Here is a 19,603-nt window from a genome sequence, read left to right as displayed (position 1 = left end):
TTATATAAGCCTGGATTTACTTTTATTTGAAGCAAAGTGTTAATAATGCTATAGTTACATCATATGTCAATATCAGCATGAAGTCTACCCAGACAAAATGAAACTAAAAATTAAACAATTCTATCATGGATTTGGTTAATGCAAAGTAGGTAATCTGGATATTTTGTGAATTATGAAAGTGCTTTTTTAAGCTACTTTTTATAAACCGAGTTCTAAGTAAAAAAAAAAAAAAAAGGCAGATACATTAGTTAAAAATTAACATTTGGCTGTATACCAAGGAAAGATTTTTTTAGAATTATAAGTTACTTCATTTTTGTGAGTTTTAACTTTAGTAGAATTACATTATTTTAATTTTATTTATATGCCATTTGTTTCAACCTAACTAGACATCATTCAGTTCAGTCTTTTAAAAAAATAACTTAGGTTCTTTAATTTTTATTATAAATGAAAAATATGAATGCCTCACAAATTTGTGTGTCACTTTTGCACAGGTGCCATTTTAGTCTTCTTTGCTCATTCCTATTTTACTATATGCACTGACATGACACGCCAACCCATAATTTTTTAAAAATAGAAGACTGTCTGAAATCAATGCACCCCATGGTTCAAGGCCTATGTGAGAGGTCTGTGGGCTGAAGAGGGCCAATGATTCTCCTCTTTAAAATAATAATTCTAGGCATTATTACATGCAGCCATCAAGTTAGAAAAAAATTACTTATTTCATAAAAGGTGAGTTTACTGCCATTGAAGGTTTGTGTAATAAACAATATGCTAAAAGAAAATGTTGGCTTTTAAATGGATTTTAGTTGTGTAAATGGATTTTGCTACTTCGTATGAGGTAATAACCCTCTACTTACTAAATTATTATTAGTAATTCAATTTCTTGAAAATTCAATATGTCTACTAAACAGGTATATTTTCTAATAATGTTTAGTGACAACAGGGAATTTTAGAAAAGTCTTGGAAATGCAAAGGCAATAAAATTTTTTTTTCAGTTACTTTTCGTTGTTGTTTTATTAGTCTTTTCCTTTAAAGCAATTTTGTCCAAACACAATGTTCTGCTACATGGTAAATCTATATTGTCACTCTCTGACTTAGTATAGTCATTAGGTATGTAGGGGAGCAAAATCTTGCCATTCCAAATGTATCTCATTGTCATGAGGATGATTTCAGACTGTTTGTTTTTAAGAAACAAAAGCTTCAGGAATGTTTCACTTTACCTTCCCTCTTTAGCTGCCTAAAATAATTTAGAAAGGGAGGCTGTACAAGCAAGAAAGATAACTTCTTTTTACATCAGAAAGACTTCTTGGCATGGCATGGCACGCACTTGTTTATCAAATGTGTTCTCTTCTCATCTCCTCATGAATCGTCCTCTTCCTCTTTGAAGTCTCAGATCTCTAACCTCTTCTCCCTATCTCTGGAAGGCCTATGAGTCTCAATCCCCTTACTGCCTGTTGGCCTCACGTTCTCAGGGAGCCCCCAACACAGTTGTATGAAGTTAAACTTGGTTTTTCTCCTCTTAATCTGTCATGTTAATTTGATTATTAGACCAGCCAAAGAACCTACAAGAGTAGAAGGAAACTTTTTCTTTCCTGACATATGTTATTTGTATCAAACCAATAATTTTACAATTATAATAGAAGAATCAGAATCCTCATTATTGCTAATGGACAAATAATTAGAAAAACAATATTCTATTCATTCATGTGTATTTGATTTCATTGCATAGATAAATAGGAAGCATGAGCAGTGAAAAGAGAAAAATGTTTACAGTTTACAAATAATTAGTGTAATCCAAGTGTAAAACAAATACACCAAATTGCATGAATATTTCTCACATTACACGGCTAGTAATTTTCTCACTCTTCCTAAATGTTTTTATGTCATGTGGAACTCTTCCAGTTCGCTTATATTCATGGTCTCACCACTGGTAATAATTTACATATTCTTACTAAATAAAATAATCATTTTCTTTTGTAATTATGGCCAGAAACAAGCTTATAGAATAACATTCATCTTGTAGTTTCTTTTCTTATGTTTCAAAAGAAAACTAGACATAAAATAAGAGAAAGACACTGAATCTTCTTAAATGACAGTTATATTCACAGATAAACTGCTCAAAATCATTAATAAATCTGTGAATCATTTATAAAAATCACACACTGTGGTTTCATCTTTTTTTAAATGTGTAACTATGTTTAACAATAGGAGAAAATCTTCTAAATTTGAAGTTATGCTATTATAAACCACCTGTATTTTTATTAATTGTAAAAGAAATTTGCTTGCCAATATAGCCATATCACACTGTCACTTTTAAATTTGACTAAATGGTGTTAATTTTGGCCACTGAGAGATATTGAGAGTTCTATAGACCAATCACTCATCCCAAATTAATTCAAGGAGTTTTACAGAATAGGCTTCATTTATCCTTCACTTTGCAGGGACAACTTGAACTTAAGTGGGCTCTCTGATTAGGAGATCAGTAAAAGTATACAATCAAACATGAAGGTAAGTCTTCATTTAACTTAAATCTGGACACAGTAGTACTCTCTTATTTGCGCTAATGCCAGGATTGTCAATGAACTTGGTTTAACTAGGAATTTTTTTTCAGGTATAAGTTAGGTCCTTGATAGTCCACAAGCAAGAATATCAGCAACAGTTGGAGATTTCTTAAAAGTGAAAAATATCATATCAAAACTTATTAAAAATGTCTTTCTCTAAAAAGATGGGATTAGAATATATATTATAATAAGATTCTGGTCATCTGTATGCACACTGAAATTTGAGACGTGCCTGGTTGTGTAACCATCACAAGGGATGCTTTAGAAGGAATCTCATTTAACATTGCTTTTTCTTTACTGGCATTTTGTCTACAAAAATCAAACTTCAAACTATAAGAGACATTACTCAAATTACTCATTATCTATCATTTCCAAAGTGTAGATCAAATCTTGGGGCCAGGTAACAAAACACACTTAAATATCAAACAATCGGTTTAGCCAGATAGACTTTGCCTTTAATGTCTAAAATAGAAATCAACCAATTTATCCAATGCGCAGTGAATTTCAAAATTTAATTAATATTTAACATTGGCTCATAGTAAATTCTCTTACACCTTTCTGTTTCTCTATTCCCTATACTATTATCCTGCTTTAAACCATAATCATTTATCATCTCATTTTCCACAATACTTCCTAACTAGTTTCCAAAGTTTCACATTTGCCCCCTCCAATCCATTTTTTTATATTGTGGACATAGTAAATTTTCTGAAGTGGAAAATGACCAGTTTGTTTAAAACCCTTCCGATGCTTTAATTTTTAAGAAAAGCTCACATGTTTTAATAGCAACAGTGTATATCCCGAGTGATGATATTTTTGTTCTCCTTTGCCTCCTGCGTCCATCTTGTTGTGTTCCACATTCAAAGCATACCAAATTCCAGCCATTCCCACAAGAACATCTTCTCAACATTAATTCTGGATACTTAGTGCTTTTCTTAACTATGCATATAGGGTTACCACCCTGTTAATCCATTGTAAATTGGAAATATTGTAAGTTTAGAATGCACTTAATAGAACTCACCTATCAAACATCAGAGCTTATTCTCGCCTTCCTTGAACAGTGCTCAGAATTCTTACATTAACCTACAGTTGGGCAACATTATCTAAGACAAATCTCGTTTTACCATGAACCGTTAGATATTTCATGTAATTAATGAGTACTGTAGTGAAAGGGAAAAACAGAAAGGCTGTTTGGCTACTTCTCATTAATATACACAGCTGAAAGCACCCTGGCCCTGAAGAACATTTGAAGCATTGAACTAAAACAAAAAAAACCATTACAAAACAGTACACTGCAGAGTATTGGCTGATTACCCTCACGGTCACGTAGCTGACCGGAGCTGCTATTGCCCAGCATCGTGATGCAGGATTACACCTCATGATCACCATTAAAATTTTGAAATGTGGTATCTTCTGAATGTTTGTCACCTTTCCACCATCGCAAAGTCAAAAAATTGGAAGTCAGACTATCTTAAATCATGGACTATCTGTATATAACATAGTTTTATTTCTTCTCATTTTAAGTGCCATGTTAAGTAGGAAACCAGCTCACCCTAGTTCCCCCCAAATGCTCCCATGGGTTACATAGTACTCTGCACTTCTCTGCCCTTGGGCATTTATATTATATTGTTTTATACAGTGTGGGCAAAATTAAGTTTAGGTTGTTCATATGGAAAAAATACAATAAAATTAATAACAGTACAAGAATAAACTCTGTGTTTCATGTACTCACAACTGTAAACCACCCTGTATTATATTATATTACATCATTCAATTATAGAACTTTCTGAAAGTGTTATTTTAGCTTTTTATAGATTACCTCTTAGAAATAAAACTGAACTTTTTGTTATAACATGGTTTGAGTTAGGCGATTATAAGACAATAAAATGCAAATCAGCTAAAACTATATTGATAAGAAATGAGTAGTCTTTTACAGACTGGATTAAACACCCAAAGGGGGAAATGCAAAAATGAAATAAAACTATTGTCTGGCGCTAGACTTTCTGTGGAAATTTGATTAGAAAAAATATTTAATTTTTAGAGTGAGTATCCAAAATAATTGATATAAAACCATTCTTGATAAAGAATAAAGTTCTTGCTAAATAATAATAAAATATTTGATATTCACTTGTAAGTTATGCAGTACAAGTGACTGGTTTTCAAATGATGATATATGCTATGTCCTCTGATGAGAACTGCGTTTTATAACTGAATTGGTAAGAGGCTGAGAGGAAATGGTTGTAAAAATGAGTTACATGAATCAGCAAAAAGAATTTGAAAGCAGAACTAGCAACAAAACCTTAAGGAAGAGATAGCTCATAGAGTATGTGGCAGAGGTATTGAATTTTCTATAGGGCACACCTTAGGAAACTCAAATAAATGTTATTAAGTCTCAAAAGATATTATAACCCCAGTTGACGTCTGATTTAATCATAGCTATATTCCCCAATAGATTGTTTTCAGGTGTAATTTCAGTTGACATTTAGTACCTTTCATGGACTCTGGAAGTGTACAATAAATACTGTAAAACAAATAAGTGAATAGATTCACATTAAAAAGAAATTCATGTGTAAGGAAATATTTCATCATCCCTAAAATTGTTGACATCATAATTTCCTTTCAGCTAAGTAAATAAATAAATCCTAAAATTTTACCATGGAAAACAAAAATGTTTATTGTATTCAGAATGAAAAGTATCTAAGCTATTAATGGGTTTATCTTGTCCCTGTGGTTCTGACATTATATGTGTCAGTAACGTAAAAGGTAGAAATGACTGCTCATTTTTAAGCTTCCACGAAGAGAGGACTTTGTAGCTTCCCTACTGTTACATTCTCTGTGCCTGAAAGAATGCTAGGGTAACTGTAGTGATTCAATAACTATTATTAAATGAATGAATGGAAGAATTAACCTTCCTAACCTAACAAATTGCAGATTTGTCATTGATCATTAGGAGGAGAGTTAAAAATTTTTAGAAAACCCCATAAAGGAGCTGGGACAGTTGCAGATAGAAGAAAAAGAATAAGAATTCAGAAAAACAATCAAGAGTATTGATTGTTCACTTCCCTTCCTTCACACACAGACCATACAGCAGCAACTGACGGAGGTGTTTGAGGAAGCATTAGGTGCAGCAGAGGAGACACTTAAGAGTTTGAGTCCCTGCACTGCTAGGGGTGAAATTTTTTTCAGTACAAAACCAAATACATTCTGAAGCCTAGATTTTTGGAGAACACTCCTTGGTTTAGGGGCACAGAACTGTTAAAAACGTATGTAATGTTAATGAACATTTCTAAGTTGGTGATACTCTGGGATTCTCAATTTCTTTGTGTAACAGATAGAGATAACTGGGTTTTGATTAATTTGATTTTAATTGATGCTGGAAGAGTAAGCAGAAGAGTGCCAGCTACATCATTTGGGGGGCCCAGTGCAATATGTAAATGCAGACCCCTTGTTCAAAATTAGAAATTTCAAGACATCAACAGCACAGCATTAAGCCAAGTATGGGCTTCTTCTACATTCAAGCCTGTGAAACCCATCCTGGTTGGGGGGAGTAATGCTAAATGCAATGGGATGTACCAAAATAGTGATCTGTGCTTTTATGAAGAAGTGTTTTTGATACAGAAGCTATTTTCATAAGAACATAGTTGATTAATAATTTTATAGAACGTCTTTGCATTCAATTTCTTTAATATCGAATTCAACTTTATGTTTCTTTTTTCTGCAAATGAGAAAATTGGAGTAATATTAAGCGCTAGAAGGTGATAACATTATCCTCTGACTGAAGGTTCAGCTGTTCCAAAGAAGGAAAGAAAGTTAACATTTATTAACCAATCAGTATTGCTAGGTACTGAAGTTATGTGCACATTAATCCTGAAGGTAAATCTTTGTTATCATCACAGATTCGTGTGAATTAATTATATGATTAATAAAATTCAGTAACTCATCCAAGGATCATACTATTAATTATATAACTGATTAATAATCAACATCCACATTTGTTTAATATGAGGAAGGAGGAACTTTCTCATTCTTCCTCTAACACATCATTCTAGCCATCTCGTTTTCTATGCTTCAAGGGAAAAGAAGTTACTAATATGATTAATCAGAGCCCAAGACATGAACTGTATATTAAAACCTCAAATCCATACATTTCTCATTTTTCTTTGCTAAGTGCAGCTGTTGTTATTTTATTTTTTAATTTGTTTTTATATAATTAACTCTCAACAGTCTGTGAATCCGGAAACTATGATTTAGATACACATCGGCGGACCCCACCTCTGGTTTAAACCTAAATCTTGTTTTACTAAGCTTTTTATAGGTGAACTGAATTCTTGTGGAGTGATATTTGACACCTGTCCTCAGCTGGAAGAGTGGATGACTGGGTAGCGTTTAAGACTTCTGAGTCTAGTCATAGCTTTCAATTTCATTCTTAACTTCTAATATCTTAGAGGTACAGAAGTTACATATTTCTGAAGTTAGCATGATTTGTGTCCAAGTTAGGATCTGACATTTACTAGTGATGTTTGGCAAGTTATTTAATGCCTCGAGGTCTAGTATCCCATCCATAAAGTACGTGATACTAGGTTCACACTTTGTTTTTATAATTAAATAAGGTAACAGATGCATAATGCCTAACTGCAAAGTCCTCTCTATTTGACACAGACAACAATAATGATAATTAGAAAATGTTCTGTATTAGTCACTGTTCTCTAGAGAAACAGAAGGAATAGGATATAAGCACATGCATGTATATATATATGTGTGTGTGTGTGTGTGTGTGTGTGTGTGTACTTAAGTATGTATAAGCATGTGTATATAATAAATTTAATATATATTATTTACATATGTATATATATTATTAAATAAGTCAATTATATTAGGAAAACCAAGCCTTTTCAACTAGAAATTATTTCTGGAAGAATTTTATCAACTCGACATTCATCAAAGCTATTTTTGGTCATATATGACAAAATTTGGCAAATATTTTACTTTCTTGTGTCTGTTTAAAAGCTAAAGTATGACATTAACCATCACTCAATAAATGTGTTTCTGTAGAGACTAACATAAAAAATGTATATAAACTGCTTTCTAATAATCCAGTTAATCAAGAGCTAGAACTTTGAAGCCTTAAAGAAACAGAGTTTCTCTAAGATCTTAAATGTGTCAAACAAGCATTAGAATAACAAGGTCATAGCTAAATTATGGCTAAATCCTTTCCAGAGCTTGAGAAGTCAATATTCTATCTTGGTGAATAAAGGATAACTCACATGTTTTATGCAAGAAATATCGAGGTAGTATTATTGATATAATGTCCTGAAAATGTAGGACTTTGACCTGAATTCTCCTTCTGATGAGTGACTAGTTCATTTTTATAGGGACATAGAACACAGGAATTCATGTGGTTGGATGACATATATTACTTTTTCCCTCAAAAATAAGTTTTGATTTTAGTTAAGTACTTCAACATGTGCAGCTTGAGATCCAAAATTCATCCCCATAAAACTTAGACCATCTGGAACTAAAAATATTTAAGAACAGGTGTTCTAAATTGGCTGTTATGTCCACGCGGGAGCAAGATGGTAGTAGAAAATCTGCTTTCAAGTAGAAGTACATCATGATGGATATTTCAGAATAAATTATCTACAAATGTACTCTTAAGTGTCTAAATAATTTTGTCAGCTAGGTAAGATGACAAGATACTCTACTGACATTTTGGTGAATGTCAAATTAATTTTTCATTTTTGAATATTTGTTGCTTGACTGACTTTTTAGAAGTACTTAACAAGACATTTGTTTAAGCTCTTCTTTATAAAATAAGTATATCTATCAGAGAATAATGCATGTGTCTTCTTACATATTATTATGGTAGGTTTCGATATAACAATCTTTTTCAACAAACATATTCATTTTATATGCATACTTTTCCTTTATTTTAAAAGAAAAAAAATTACTTCTTATTTCTTTGTGAAATTTATTTTTATCTTAAGATATGGAATGGTCATTTATTAGCCAGATTGCCTTATTTCTCTGACAGTATCACTGTCTACATTACATGGAAAGAGCCTGCGCACAGTAACTATATTTATAGATCCTATCCAGTGAATGAAAAAGTAAGAAAAAGAAGATTTTTTTCGTTTCTTTCTTTCTTTTTCTTTGGTTTTGTTTGTTTTTTTGGTCATGGAATATGTTTGTCCTCAAACCCTGCTAAATTTCTCTTTTGCTCAAAGTTTAATTGTTAAAATTACTAGATGTTCTTTCTATGTAAAAATTGAGGCTTTAGTTTTTGAAATCAAAGACTTTAGGCTATTTTATTATTAGGAAAATTATTGTATACCCCCTATATTTTATGGTGGTTCAGAATGAGTCACCCCAAGATGTGGCTCTATGATATACAGATTGTTTTGAGCTAAAGGCAACTTTAGCCTCTGTCTCAAGGGAAGTTTGTACCTCTCCCTTATCTACCTAGAAGAACTTGAAAGAGGGGCCTTGTATATAATGAGAAATAATCAGCAATAACCTCTTTTGACCTATCTATAGGGCAAGACAAACTTCTATATACTAAGCACCTACTCTTCTTATCCTGCATAGACCCTTTACAGCCCCCAAGGCACCTTACTTCATCCCTAGCTCAGAATCTGATATACTCCCATTGCCTTTCTATCTCTGAAACTCTTGAAGTGAGGAGGGTAGGTGTCTCTGACTCTCCCAGGTAGGTGTGTTCCCATGCATATGTGTGTATTCAACTTGGTTATTTTTTCATGCTAACCCAATTCATTTCTATGTGATTAGACCAGCCAAAAGAATCTTGAGGGTAGAGGAAAATTTGTCCCCCTCCCACAAGGAAAAGAAATACACTAGGAGCTAGGTTTTGGGAGTTCACAAAGAAAAATAAAACTTCATGCTTATCCATAAAGAATTTGAAGTCAGATATGAAAAGGGGAAAGCAAACCCCCAGATTAAAAGTAAATATGAAAGCATTTGCAATTAAGGGATACACAAATTGCCATTGAAAGACAGATTTCTGTAAGATATTTTTTTTGTTTCTTTTTTTTTTCTTTTTGAGTCAGAAAATTTTCTGCTGTAGCTTTTCTTCTCCTTCACTTTCCAGATTCAGTTTATGAATAGGTTTAGTCTATTCAAGCTGTGTCTTGAGTCCTTTGGACTTTTCTTTATTTCATTGTCTTACCTTCCTTTAAGGATATGTGTTTTGTACTATTTAAGAGTATTTAAGAGCATGGGCTCAGCAGTCAGATAATCAGAACTCAGATCATACCTCCATCACTTAATATAAGGTTGGTGCAAAAATAATGTCCGATTTTGGGGTCTATTTAAAAATAAAAAAGCCCATGATTATGAAAATATTTATTCATTAACATAACCTCTTATGCTTTCTAGAACCTCATTCCATCTGCCAACTAACTTGTAAATGCCATGCTTGTAAAACTCTTTCGGTTTTGAAGCAAAATATGAATCCAACTCATTTTCAACCTTTTTTCTTGATGTCAACCTAAGACCATCAAACTGCTTCTGTAGTTCCCAAAACAAGTGATAATCAGAAGGAGCAAGGTCAGGAGAATATGGAGGATGAAGTAATATTTTCCAACAAGCTCTTTCAAGAAATTTTTGGTGAGTCAAGCTGTGTGGGCATGAGCATTATTGTGATGGAAGAAGACACTTTTCTATTGACAAAGGAGGGTCGTTTTTGGTTCAAAGTTGCTTTCAAATGATGAAGTCGTTCACTGTAAAGATTAGCAGTAATTGTTGATTGTTGTTTAACAGTTCATAATGGACAATTCCTTCCATATCCCACCATACACTCAACGTGATCTTCTTTGGATAAAGTCCTCCTCTTGGTTGTTGAAGTCTTTTTCCTCCTTGACTGATCCATGATCAGCAGTGTTTAACGTTACAGTAAAGTATCCACTTCTCAGCACCTGTAACAAGCCTACCTAAAAATGGTGCCTGAAGGTGTCATGAAAACAATGATTCACAACAAGCAACACGCTGTTGCAGATTCTCTGGAGACAGAGCATGTGCTACCCATTTTCCAACCACTGAAACCTTTCCGATCCCTTTCAGTTGGCATAGCACAGTTGTATGGGCTACATTAAATTGTTCTGCAAGTTCCCTAGAGGTAATGGTGGGGTTTTCTGTGACTACAGCTTCCAACACTTCAAAATCACATTTTTTTTGGACGACCCTCTTTTGGCTCATTTTCCAAACTGAAATCCCTACTTTGGAAATGGGAAAACCACCTCCTGCAACTTCTTTCAGTCACTGCATCATCCCCATAAGTGCTCTGAATAGACTTTGCTGCTGTACTTGCATTGGCACCTTTATGAAACTCATAGAGTAAAACATTTCTAATGTGGTCTTTAGATGGGATGAACATGGGTGCAAGTATTGTGGATGATTATGAACAATACTTTGATAATCTGAAAAAATAAGGTATAAAGTAGTCGCTGTGACATCAAAAATTATAAGAAGAGGCAAAAATTTAATAAATACTATGTAAAGCTTTCTTTTAAAAATGTCAGACATTACTTTTGCACCAACCTGAATCATTTAAATTCTCTGTATTTGGGCTTCCTCATTAGCAAAATAAGGCTGAAAAGAACACCTACTCAGAAAGTTAAGTCTGAAGGAGCTGTATTATTTAAGCATTCACCCAAATTGTTGCCATACAATGTGTTAATTATTTTGTATCATTGCTGCAGCTTTTTTATGTTGTTCTTACTCTCAGATTTCACTTCTCCCATCAACTGGACTTGTTGGATAAAATGTAGATGTGATAATTCTATTTATCTACTTAGAGCTCTTCAGGAATGACCATTCAGGAGATGAAATCTTAATGTTCTTTTCTTTTCTTGTTGTTATTGTTCTTCTCCTTCTTCTCCTTCTCCTCCTCCTCCTCCTCCTCCTCCTCCTCCTTCTTCTTCTTCTTCTTCTCCTCCTCCTCCTCCTCCTCCTCCTCCTCCTCCTCCTCCTCCTCCTCCTCCTCCTCCTCCTCCTCCTCCTCCTCCTCCTCCTTCTTCTTCTTCTTCTTCTTCTTCTTCTTCTTCTTCTTCTTCTTCTTGAGAACATGCTAGGGCATTCATCCTGAGGACCTTGTTTATGTATCTAGGTCATAACCTGTCTACTAATGAATCCATCTGCCAGCTATTGTTCTTCTCTCAGCCTTCCAAATCCACTCCTGGTATTCCAGATTCTGGGAATAATCCTTTGATTTAAATTATCTAAATTGGCAATGCTCTATTTCGCTCTCTCCAAAGCCTTCAAGTTGTTGGATTCTCATTGCTTTCTCCATCCTCTCTCCACTCACCTCTATTCTTCACCTGAAAAACTTAGTGTTATCTCCTCCAATAAACTGTCTCAATTAACCTCTCAAATGTACTGTTTCTTTCTCTGTGTGTGCCTCCTGTATGATGCCTGGACCACCCAAAATCATAACATATAATCACAGCATCCTGAAATTTCCAATTTCCTTGTCAATTCATTGTAAGTTATTTTAAGTCAGAACCAAAGACATTTCATTACTGTATGTTAGAATACATATAGAGAGATGGTGTATTTTCTGAGGCCTGAGAAAAGTACTCCTGGTAGAAAAACAAAAGAAAACAAAAAAAAAAAATGAGAACAGATTACTTAGAAATATGAATTAAAAAAAATAATTACTCAGAAGCCACAGTATGCAATAACACATTACTTAGTTTTTGTGTTCTTATTTTGCAAAATCAAGCCCTGCTACAGAAATTGGATAATATATGAGGTCTGTCCAGAAAAAAAAAACAAAAAAAACAAAAACAGTAATTGTTATAATGAGAACGGTTTGTGCAACATTGATGTAACGTGGCAAACAAGGGTAGTGAAATGGAATGTGCATGTGTGAACAATGACGACTTCACTGTACTAGTCAGTGAGAGTGGTAGATGCCATTGAGTGCACATGGCACTGTGTGGCCGTCGTTTTAAAAATGACTGAGTGAGTAGAGCAACAGATCTGCATCAAATTTTGCATTAAGCTTGAACATTCCTCCACAGAAACTATTCAGATGATTTAGAAGGCCATATTGATGGCAACTAGTGATTGAAGTTTCATCATAACAGTTTGCCCCCTCATGCATCACATCTTGTGCAGAGATTTTTGACAAAACATCAAATCACCCAAGTGACTCAGCCCCCTACAGCCAAGATTTGGCGCCCTGCAACTTCTGTCTTTTCCCAAAACTAAAATCACCTTTGAAAATTAAGAGATTTCAGACCTTTGATGAGATTCAGGAAAATACAACAGGGCAGCTGACAGCAATTGAAGGAACTGTGTGAGGTCCCAAGGTGCCTACTTTGAAGGGAACTGAGGCATCATTGTCCTATGTACAATGTTTCTTATGCCTAGTATCTTTTTCGATAAATGTCTCTTTTTCACATTACGTGGCTGGATCCCTTCTGGAGAGACCTTGTATGTATTAACATTATATGACAGTGTGAAGAGGTAACATGGCATGTTGGGAAAATTAGTCTGCACTGTTGATGTAGTATACTGGATTGGAGTTCATGTCATACAATAGACTGCTTGGGTAACCTTGAACTTCTTGGTTTACCTAATTAGTGGTTTCCTCAATCACAGATTTGAGAAGTAGCTTTTTAAACTCACCTCTAGCTTGCAAAAATGCTAAAATTACTGTCCATTATGGGTTGAAGTATATCCTCTACAACTTTATACACTGACACCCCGATCCTCAATACCTCAGAATGTGACTATATTTAAAGGTAGGGTCTTTAAAAGGGTCATTCAGTTAGAATGAGTCCTTTAGGGTGGGCCCTAACCCGAAGTGACTGGTGTCCTCCTGAGAAAAGAAAATTTGGACACACAAAAGGGAATACCAAACAAGTGACACACAGAAAAAAAGACCATATGAAGACACAACAAGCCAAGGAGAGAATCCTCAGAAGAAACCAAACTTTCTGACACCTTGATCTTGGACTTGCATCTTCTGTAGCACCTAGAACTGTGAGGCGAGAAAAACACATTTCTATTGTTTAAGCCACCTGGTCTATAGTATTTTGTTGGGTCAGTCTTAGCAAATTAATATACTGGATAAAGTAATCAATATCAAGAGTCATGGTAGGCAGAGAATAATGCCCTCCCTCCCCGTAGATGTTCATGATCTAACACCAGAAAGCTGTGAAGATGCTCCGTTTCATGGGAAAAGAGTCTTTGTAGGTGTGGTTAAGGGGAGGGGACTTGAGATCCTGGTTGGCACAAATTACATGAGCCTTAACAAGTAGAGAAAGTTTTCTCATTTAGTCTGATAGATGAACGGAAAGAGCAGATTTGATACATGAGAGCGGCTCAACCTGTCATGACTGAAGGAAGGGAGCCACGAGGCAGAGAACACAGTCAGCCTGTGTCAGCTGGGAGCCATCCTCAGCTGACAGCAAGAAAAAAAGTGATATCCAGTCCTTGAGAAACTGAATTCTGTTGACAACCCTAATCAAAGGAAATTAATTTTCCCCTAGAGCCTCCAGAATAAAATGCAGCTTTGACCACACCTTGATTTTAGTCCTGAGAGACCTGTGTCTAATTTGTGACCCACAGCTCTGTACAAAAATAAATCTGTGTTGTCATAAACCACTGTTGATGGCAAATTTGTTACAGCAGCAATGGAAAACTGATAAAATGTTCATTTCAACTCAGACCTTCAGAACAGGACTTCAGTGAGTTTTCTTTTTTTACTTCATGGACATGTCCTGAAATCTATGAGCTTCCTTTATTCTTTACTTTTTTTCAAATATGAGCCTCAACTGGCATCTTTTGCAAACTACTCCATGTGCTTGTCACACAGCCTTCCATCCACAAATAGGCTATAATTCACCATTATCTTGTTGACAGGGCTATGATTCATTTCACACATCATTGTTCATTAAAATAATATGTACCTGTGCCCTAGTTCCATCCCATTTCAGTGTTCAACTGCTAACAAATATACGTTCAGTGTTAGTGGGTGAAGAGCCATTGAAAACGATATGTTGTTCACCTTTGTAATTTTTTAAATGAAATTTAGAAACTATGAACAACCTATACGAGAATTATTTTAAAAGTACTTTCTAAAATTTAATTATAACACTATTTAGTCTTATATGAAAAGAGAAAGACATTTAATTATTTTTAAGGATTACATTATTTGTCTTTTAGCTTACATATTTCAAAATTATAGTTACTTCATTCTTTTTACTCTAATATTCAATTTTAAATACAAAGTATCTATAGTACATTTTGACCTAATTTCTCTCTACTTTCAGTAATTTTCTAAATAAATTTTCTATATTTAAGAGAAAACTTTTCTGAAAGTCATGTAGAAATATTGGTGTTATTTATAAAATCACAATGTTGTTTACTATTATCCAGAAATATTGTTCATGATTATATATAATAAAAGAAATCATGTTTGTATTATTTTGGTCATAGTTTGCTAACATCTTTCTATTCAAGTCAAAACAGAACAAGAACAATATCCATTCATGTTTGGATGTGGAGCCACTAGGCACCCAGCATGGGTTCCAATGCTGTGAAATTCGTACTTGAAATACAACACTCAGTAACACTCTTTAACTGCATTCTCCAGGGAAATTTTTAACTATCTCGACAGCTGGTCGTGACAAATATAGCTAAAAATAAACCAAAAAGATTTCCTGGTTGCAGAGAGGTCAATTACATTGTCTAAACTAGAAAATTCAACAAAAAAGAATTATTCTAAATGTATGTTTCGTAACCATACAGTAATTGCTTTAAAGTGGGAAAGAATCAAAGAAATGAGATCATGGGTACAAAGGCTTTTAAATTTCACAGGTTTATGGAAAAAATGTATTAAAGTCATGTGTTATATTTCAAGGAAATGCCTTTGGGAGAATAAAAAAAAAGGCAAAGGAGACTAGGGAAGTATTCACTACAGTTTGAATAAAAGGTGAGTTATCACAAGATATCAGCATATCAAAAAGAGTAGGACGAATTTTCATTTAAAAGTAAAAACAGAAAGTTTAAAACCATACTTGAAATGAACAGCAGACACTTGCAACTAAAAGGAAAAATGTCTCAGAGTGAAATATTAAATCCTAGCAGGTGTTCATGTGTCCTCAGGAAGTTTCAACTTACAAAGTACACAAACCTTTTTGAAGAAGAAAAGAGTTTCTGCTTAAAATCTTCTCCTCCTCCTAATCCTTTTAAGTATAAACTATCTAATAAAAATCACCATTTTACCTGTAGCTTACTATCTTGATTTTTCTGTTTTTCTTTTTTTGGAGAAAACCACAATGTTGATCTTTAGAGATCTCAATAGTTGTTTTAAATAGAAAATATTCCCTAAAAACAAGTAAGTGTAAAAGATGGAATGTGCTTATGGACATGTACATATTAATCCAACAATTTTATGTATCCTGTAAGTTACTGGACTAAATGAGTCCCTTTGTCTGTGTGCATCAAAGCCCAATTAAACAGGCATTTACAGCCAAGAAAATAAGGGTTTATTCTTTGAAGAAGTGGTACCATGCACATAGTCACAAGTGAGCTAATGGTCAAAGACCTGGCTACCGGATGGCTTCCAGGAGGTGGGTTACATGGGGGAAATCATTGATAGTGGTGGCTAAAGGAGTTGGGGTCCTAGGCTCTATATTGGCTGGAGCCAGGGTAGGGAGTAGTTAGTTCATCATTGCATCTGGTCCAGAGGTCAGCTATGGTGTGTCCCTCTGGTTCAGAGGGGTATAGTCCATGGGTTTGTTCTGCTTTTCTGGGTCTGGAGCTGAAATAAAACTCAGGCCTAGATGCTATCTCTAGTTTGACTGAAATGTTGTCATCAGTACTGAGGCTTCATTCCTAAAATTATTTGATGCTGACTAGATCTTCCTTGTCCTCGGTGCAACAAAGGGAGGTGTGTGAGTCAGGGTACTGGTTATGCTATTTTGAATTGGAAGGAAAAAAAAGAAAGAGAAAAGTTCCTATTAAAGAAATGGAGTTTCTGCATGGTTACAATATGAGTATATGTGTGTGTGAGCATAGGTATGTACATGTGTGCATTTGTGTATGTATGTATATTATGGCACTCTACTGAGCAAATCCTGCATTGGCCATTCAGGTCATATATGACTGTGATTCCTATTAAGTAATTACTATTAATTACTCTGATCTGAGATATTTGGTATAAAGCAGTCTCAACTAGTGTCCATTTTGACTTGTGGAGCATGTATAAAACTTTTCTGCTGGTACTTTTCTATAAGTAATCAGCTAAACTTCAAAAATTTTGACTAAAATATTAATTTATTTTATAGAAGTATATATTTTACTGTACTTTGTCATTTAAATCACATTGTTTCATTTATAGAAATGCTGTGCTTTTCTTTAGACTCTGGAGTTCTGCGTCTTGCAGTAGAATACCAGCTGCACTATTTACTTTGGGCTAGTCCTCTAGCAGGTCAATGGACTTCCTTTTTCCTTAGTCTCCTCAAGTGTTAAAGAGACTACTGGGAGATTAAGTGAGCTGATCTATAAAGCATGGAAAACAGTGAATTTTGTAAGAATTAGCACATTATTAGAACATAAGATGTGTCATTCGTCAACTACTATAAATAATTAACATCAGATTACTATATTTTATTTAATGTGGGAGAGGAAATCGCAGATCAGCAAAGGTAGGCTTATGAGCTTTGCTCGGTAGTAGTATAATGCATCATAGAGACATGGAAATTAGCCCGCTTTGTAGATTAGGTACCATTAGCTTTTTAGACACTGTGTTCTGTGAGATAAAACCAGGCACTACAATACTATTAAATTATTCATAACATCCCAAAATGATCTCCAAAATGTTGGCCAAGATTGAAACTAGAAGGGATTTCTCGGGGCAACAATTGATATGCACATTCGATTTTATAATAAATATATAATCTAAGTTCTTTTAGGCCTTTTTAATTGCAAAAAAAATTAATTTACTTTTCCTATCTCAAGCATGAGGAAATAGAATTGTTCAAGGACATGTTTTAAACAAAATGGAGGAGACAAATACAGAAAAAGCAAGAACAGTAATCATAGGACTGGAAAGTTTCATGGAGCCTGTACATTGATGTTATGTGTCTAAAGAGATTCCAAAATCTTTAGAAATAATCCTTTATGAAGATTAACAAAAATTTAAAATTCCATTCTCAGTCACTCTTCCTCTAACCTGCTTTTGTTATTGAATAAATTGTTATTCCCTTGCTGACCAGATGTAAGAGTTGAAATAATCTGATTTAAACTACCAGCTTTGAATGGATAGGCCAACCTGGAGATCTTTGTACTACCTGGATTGTCTGTCTGCAAGTTTTGACAAATAAAGAATCAATCACATAAGATTGAATCCTCCACAGGACTTTGAGCAGGGCAGATTTTCCTTTAAATAATTTGCATAGTAGATATTATGATTTTTGTTATTTAAAGAATTTATTAACCTGTTTTGAACTATACACACAAAATATTACCCACCATCAATTTTAAGTATGTAATTTAATGAATTTTCACACACACACACACTGTACATAATGCTGTTATCAAGCAGCTTCTGGAAGGGTAGCCCTTTTATAGTACAGGCTTTCCCCTGCAAGGTGAGTATTCTTGGAACCCATCTGTATCAGTGTACCAGCTGGTGATGTTGTGAGAGGCTGTGTTTGGCTTCAGTGAATTTTTCTTGAAGATTCAACACATTTGCCCATTTCATGATGGGTGATTTACCAGCACACCTGCCCACACCACACTGAGTGTTCAACAGTTTTTGACCAAAAATAGCATGACCCCTGTGCCCTACTCTCCCTACTCACCAAATCTCATCTGGAGAAATGAAGCAAAAAATGGCAGAAACACTAAAATCTATCAATATCAATGAGTTCAAAAACTGTTTTGAGCAGTGGAAAAATGTCTCAATAGGTGTGTTCCATCAAATGGAGAAGACTTTGAAGGTGACTGAAGTTTAAACATGTAAGAATAAATACATAATTTTTAATAAATAAATTTTGGGTTTTTCTGGTTATGTATATATTTTACTATATATATTAAAATTCATTAAATTGCATATGTATATATTTATAACTATCAGCACAATTAAATCATAACATAGGGTATATTTTATTAACCACAGAATGTTATCTTATGCCATTTTGTGGCTCTGTCTCATCTCCCTCAACTCTTGGCCACAACTCACCTGTCATTATAGCTTTGCCTTCTCTAGAATTAGGTATTTATTCTAGAATTTAATATTTAGTCATGTGAGAGAGAGAAAAAAATACTATTTATTTATTTTAGTTATGTGGGTCATACTAAAGCTTATATAAAAATTTTATGTACATTCTGTAGAACAGTATATTTACTAAAAATTGTTGATTGACAAATAAAAATGTATAAAAATCACATGTAAGAAAAATATGGTTCTGTTTTTGGATGTGACTGTTACTGATTTTAAAAAGCTATTACTATTTTACACTATGATTATAAAATAACAAAATATAAATTCTCAAATATATGTTTCATGTGAAAATGAAACAATAAATTCTCAAATGGCAAGATTATTTGTTATATTCCATTTGAGCTATCTAAATACCTTGCACTATGCTGAAAGTAAAATATATGACAGGCTCTTAATTTAATACAGTGATATATCATCTCTCAGAATATTATGGACAGAAAGTGCAATGCTTTTCTAGTCTGATTTTGGCACTGGGGAACTGAAAGTTGAGAGTAATGAGTGAAAGTCAATTTCCAGTATTTTTTTATGATGAAGCACGGGAACTTCACCTTAGAAATACAATAGTAGATTAAAACAAACAAAGGCAGAAATAAAGTTACATTTGAAAGACAAATAGAATTTTTATAAGTGAATATACCTTAAAAACTAATTTTAATATGAATATAATAAAAGGGAGATTAATGTAACAATATTGTACTCAGAAAAATACTCACGGATTTTAGGGATAATATATCAGAATGAAACATAGGTAATTATGGAGTACTTACTCTGTTTCATACACTTTTTAAAG

At 33.9% G+C, this 19,603-nt stretch overlaps 1 non-coding gene across 1 annotated transcript; it reads right to left on the bottom strand.

Annotated features, from left to right (window-relative positions):
• Positions 1-446: 446 nt before the first annotated feature.
• On the bottom strand, positions 447-550 carry LOC150020718 (U6 spliceosomal RNA). The gene has a single exon (XR_016513529.1). It is a non-coding gene; the product is annotated as a U6 spliceosomal RNA (small nuclear RNA).
• Positions 551-19,603: the final 19,053 nt, after the last annotated feature.

The sequence above is a fragment of the Furipterus horrens genome, unplaced genomic scaffold, assembly GCF_987537825.1.
Source record: "Furipterus horrens unplaced genomic scaffold, mFurHor1.1.pri manual_scaffold_1, whole genome shotgun sequence".
NCBI classification, from domain to species: domain Eukaryota; kingdom Metazoa; phylum Chordata; class Mammalia; order Chiroptera; family Furipteridae; genus Furipterus; species Furipterus horrens.
Note: the sequence above shows the minus strand (reverse complement) of the source record. Positions and strands in the feature narration are given on the sequence as shown.